Genomic DNA, 6,000 nt, shown 5'->3' with positions numbered 1-6,000 from the left:
CGGAATATTATCTATAATTTCTGGCCTCGAGAAGGAGAAAGTGTCGCTCTATATAGGGGGAGGCTGAAGTCAAGGTTATATTCATGCCCCAATCATGAGCTCCGGAGGGAAATTATTATTCATAATTTTTATGCTCGGCTTTCTCGTAATGATCAAACCATGCTTGATACTTCTTGTTCTAGATCTTTTATGAAGAAGACTATTGAATTCACATGGGATCTTTTGGAAAGAATTAAACGCAACTCTAAAGATTGGGAACTCGATGAATGTAGAGAGTCAGGTATAAAACATAAGTTTGATTGTGTTAAACCTTTCATGAATACCGATGCTTTCAATGATTTTAGCACTAAATATGGACTGGACTCTGAGATAGTAGCCTCATTCTGTGAAACCTTTGCTACTCATGTTGATCTCCCTAAATAAAAATGGTTTAAATATCATCCACCTATTAAAGACAAAAAATGAAGAACCAATTGAATTTGAGAATGAAACTATCATTTCAATGTTGACCCAGTTGTGCCTACTGCTTATATTGAAAAACCACCTTTCCCTGTTTGGATAAAGGAACATGCTAAGGCTTCGAACGTGGTTAACAAAAGTTGTGTTAGAACAACCAAACCCTCTGAGAAAATCAAGGTAGAACCTACTACTACTATGCTTAAAGATCTCTTGGTCAATAATATTGATAGGCATGTTATTTATTTCTATGATGAAGCTGCTAGAATTGCCAAACCTGATACTAAAGATAAAAATAGACCCGTTGTTGGCATGCGTATCGTCTGAGTCAAAATAGGAGATCATTTTTATCATGGTTTATGTCATATGGGTGTGTCGGGACCCCGATCCTAAGCCATAGGAATCTAGCCTGTAACACATCGCATCCCTTTGCGGTCTCACGCACGGTTAACCCCACGGCTGCCACCTTACCTTCGCCGGGACCCTTTGCGCCTTTATACTCATGTATGCAATTGTGTCGCTAGCATTCCAATGACAAAGAACATGGGTCGACATAACTAGTCATAAACTCAAGTGGCGCAACTGTACACAGACATGCATACATAACCCAGCAAAGCTGGTGTTGGTCATCAGCGAGTGTAGACGAGTCGTAGCAAGCTACAAGGACTCCATTACATCGCGCGACATTTCCCCGTAGGGACAGACACAACTGCTCAGAAGGATAGATGCCGGTCAACCAATGTGTCCGGAGCAGTAGCGAACTACCAAGGCTCGGTGGAAGCACAAAGGGGCATTTCTCTGTATAGAGAGCTACTAAGGGCATACGACTAGGTGTCGAACCCCATACATATCATAGTACATCACACATACGCATGACATACTAGATATGCATAGATACAACAATGGCATCACAACATAACCATACAACATCACAACATTTATTTAGAAGACTCGGAAGAGTCTTGCATAATAAGTTCATACAGGTAGGGGTCACATGACCCGACATTCAAGTCCTACAAACAAAGTCATACAAGCCAAGCGGAAGGATTACATCTGTCTGAGTACAGACAGTTGAAAGGAAAAGGCGTAAAGCTTGACTATCTACAGATCCCTTCTGAAAGGGGCCAGGTCGTAGCTGGGACACCAACTACTCATCATCATCGAGGTCTAGGTAGAACCCACATCTTGGCTCGTGGGTGTCTTCTGCAACATCTATTAAACACACATGAGTACAAAGGTTCTCAGTAAGACTTTAGAACAGATCTATCTACTCATGCACCTGTATCAATAAAGAGGGTTGTGGGGTTTCATGCAGTAAGCCAGCTTTGACTCTTGGCTAGTCTATACTACAACTTTAAATAGTTTTAATCAACTTTGATAAGTCGTACACGACTCGACTACCACCACAACAATACACTATCATGGATTCCTAACCGTCTTCCTACGGGAATGCCAAAGATGATACTCACACATATCTTGATACTTATATGAGTAGCCATTAAAGTTATCTATGCACAACATATGGCTCCAAGTAGTCCATATCCGCGGACGCGGCTACTCGAATAGATTATAACCCTGCAGGGGTGTACTTCTTGACACACGCTCTCGCCACTTATCGCCATGTGCACGTTATGCACCCTGGCAACCTTCAAGGGGAAGCCCAGCGAGGGAGTCGGCCACGACCGTTAAACACGCTAATACCTAGTCCAGGTTTATCGCTTATTTGAGAGTGAACCTGCACTAAAGTCCGGCCGAGGTTTCCTCTACGGCCCCAAACGATGTGCGCAGGGTTCCCAAGTCCACCATCCGGGCGCCACTTGGTACAACGTGCCACTGCCTACCGCGTCATAGCCCACCTCTAAGGTCAGCACCACGCACGGCCTCTAGCATGACTATGAACACCAGAAACTACTTGCAACTCCTGGACCGAGAACTAGGCGATTAATAAGTCGAGAGGGTCCATTGGTTTAGGTCCCAATCTATGGTAGTAGCTAGTCTTGGATTACATACACGGAACTCAGTTCCTAAGGACGGTTCCAATGAAACAACCCACCATGTACTCCTACATAGCCTTTCATCGGTGCCTTTACCAAATCAGGTTCTACACTTATTCTTTTCCACTAGAACACATTTATACATTCCTGTTCATCACCCAGATGAAACAGAACTCACACAACTCTAGGCATAACAGGCATAGAAGGAAAAGACACATCATGCCTCAAGGAACTACCAGGTATGCTAGGTTGCAAGGTTTAGCTATTTACTATGACAATGATAGGTCATGCAAAGGAATAGGTTCAGCTACCGAAGTAAAGCATTTGAAATATTTTGTCCTAATGCAATAAGCGAGAGCATGAGCGGAAACATGGGATTATATCGGGATGATCAAAAATGGTGCTTGCCTTGTTGCCCAGCGGAAGGATACAATCCGTCAGTCGGATATTCGGACATATCCGGAGGGGCATATCCCACCAAAATAATAGCGACAATCAATATCATCCATATGCATCAATATGATGCATGAACATGCATGAAATGAAAAGTGGTATGGTTTAATGTGGCTAGCAAAACCTTTGTATGATCCTGATTTGAATTCAAAATTCAAATATTATTTGAAAGAGGATATTTATCAAATTCATTTAACTGATTTGTCCTGATGCTGTTTCATAACTTTGTTTGTCATGCATGAAAGTAGCACCATTGTGTTCATTGAAGTTTTCTGATCATTTTACATATATTATTTATCTGATTTGGAGTTATATTCTATTTTCCATGATTTTCAAAGTTTTCATCATTTCTGGAAATATTTTTAATCACAAAAATTGATTTTTTGCGCCAGGCTGACGTCATTGGGTCAACAGAGGATGGCCAGGTCAAACCTGACAAGTGGGGCCCACTATTCAGTGTCCCAGGGACTAATCCCGTGCTGACAAGCAGCTAACTGGGGTTTGACCCACCGTGGGGCCCACTGTTAGCGGCTCTTAGGGGTTAATTAAGCTCTAATGAGATGTCCACGTCGGCCCTCATCGGAGGGTGGTCGCTGACGAGCTTAGCCGCAGTGGAGGGCTCGCCGGAGATGCTCTGGATCACGCTATAGGGGGCCAAATCGTGAGCTGAGGGCACCAGCAGGTAGCCCTCGCTCGGCTCATCTACCAGGTGGATAGGGAGGGGCTGAGGTTGGCCGGATGGCACTGACAATAAGCCGTGGCGGCTGCCGGAGCTTGTGTCCGATGACCTCGGTGCTAGGGAACATGAGGGGCTCGATTAGATGGGGGAAACGATCCGAAGCTCACCGCGGTGCTGTCGGAGGCAACGGAGACAAGGAAGGAGGTCGGGGATGGGTGGATCGATGGCGAAGCCTCCATGGCCGGAGATGGAGAACGACGATGATGGGGCGATGCAGGGCTCGGGGGCACGATTCCCTCAACGTAGACGACGAGCTCGACAAGGCAGAGGCGATGGGACACTCGGGGAATCCTGCTGTGGCCGGAGACGACGGCGAGCTCGAGCTCGAGCTCGGCTCCAATGGCGGTAGAGAGAGGAGGGGGAAGGAACTCAAATGAGGAGGGGGAGAAGGTTGGAATGGGATGCGGGGGAGCTTACCTCCCTCACCAGCACGACATGGTGGCCAGGCAGGCACCCAGGTGCGTGCCCTCGCCGGAGGAAGCGGCTGCCACATCCTGCTGCCCATTGGCAAAGGACGAAGACGACATGAGGGGTAGTGGGCTGGGCCAAGTGAGCGATAGATAAGATTTTTCTATTTTTTCATTTCTGTTTTCTGTTTAACATTTCTGACATTTGTTTACTTTATTTTTGGCTCCAAACTATTCCTATAAATAGTGAAAATAATTGTGGGTGTTATTTGAATTATTTCCAAGTCCACAAAAATATTTCAACATTTTATAATATCCGGAGATATTTAAAATCATATATTTGGGTAATATCAGTGGCTTTTGTGAAAATAAAATAAATACAAGAAGTATTTTTAAAATAAATTCCACCCCTGAAATATTGTTTCCAATATTTATCAAACAGGGTGGGATTTTATGAAGGCCATTTTGGGTTCATTGAAATCACACTCTTTTTATTTTGGTTTAAACAAGGTGATGTGCTATGGTTTATTTCATCCCTATTTTCATTTTTAATGCAAGAATAAAACATGAGCACCATCTTTCTAAACAACAAAAGGAATTCTAGGGATGTGACTACTCACCCCCACTTAGGAGCCTCTCATCCCGAGATTTGGAAGTCGTCGGGAAGAGCGTGGGATATTCAAGTCGGAGACGGTCCTCTCTTTCCCATGTTGCTTCTTTTTTAGAATGATTTGACCATTGAACTTTAATAAACTTGTGGTTTCGACAACGAGTGGTACGCTCATCTTGATCAATAATACGAACAGGGTATTCTCGGTATGAAAGGTTATCCTGGAGATCAAGCGTTTCGTGGTCCACTTCACGGATAGGATCCGAGAAGCAACACCTGAGTTGCGAGACGTGGAAAACATCATGAACCTTGGAAAGACACGGAGGAAGTTTGAATTGGTAGGCAACTTCTCCTCGTTTGGCAAGAATGCGAAAAAGACAATGTAACGAGGAGCCAATTTTCCTTTGATACCGAATCGATGGGTGCCCTTCAAAGGTGTAACCCGAAGGTAAGCCTTCTCGTCAACTTCAAAGGTCACAACCTTATGATGACGATCATATTGGCTCTTTTGACGAGATTGGGCTGTTTTCAACTTTTCATGAATAATGCGAACTTGCTCTTCTGCTTCCTGGATCATATCTGGACCGAAGAGTTGCCTCTCTCGGTTTATGACCAATTAAGAGGTGTTCGACATATCCGTCCATAAGAATTTCAAAAGGGGCTTTGCCTAAGCTTGATTGATAACTGTTTTTATATGCAAATTTGGCGAATGGAAGACACTTCTCCCAATTCATACCGAACAATATAACGCAATCTCAAAGCATATCTTCTAGAATTTGATTTATTCTTTCTACTTGACGACTTGATTGAGGATGGAAAGAAGTGCTAAAAGAGAGATGGGTCCGCATGGCATTTTGAAAGCTTTCCTAGAAATGAGAAGTGAAAATACTTCCACGGTCTGAATTAATCTCCAATGGAACACCATGAAGAGACACTATTCGAGAGATATATAACTCTGCTAGCTGTCTAGCTGTTATACACTCACGAACTAGAAGAAAATGAGCTACTTTGGACAGACGGTCAATGTCCACAAAGATATCATTATTCCCTTTCTTGGTCCTGGGAAATCCGGTGATGAAATCCATGCTTACTTTATCCCATTTCCATTCAGGAATAGCTAAGGGTTGAAGGGTGCCAGCATGCCTTTGATGTTCCGCTTTAAGTCGACGACAAACGTCGCAGTTAGCAACGAATTGAGAAATTTCTCTCTTCATCCTAGTCCACCAGAACCTCTGGCGTAGGTCCTGATACATTTTGGTACTACCAGGATGAATCATGAGAGGAGATTCATGGGCCTCCTTAAGGATCAGATGTCTCAAGTTTCGTACCTTGGGAACCACA

The sequence above is a fragment of the Hordeum vulgare genome, chromosome 4H (genome assembly GCF_904849725.1).
Source record: "Hordeum vulgare subsp. vulgare chromosome 4H, MorexV3_pseudomolecules_assembly, whole genome shotgun sequence".
In the NCBI taxonomy this organism is placed as follows: Eukaryota; Viridiplantae; Streptophyta; class Magnoliopsida; order Poales; family Poaceae; genus Hordeum; species Hordeum vulgare.
Note: the sequence above shows the minus strand (reverse complement) of the source record.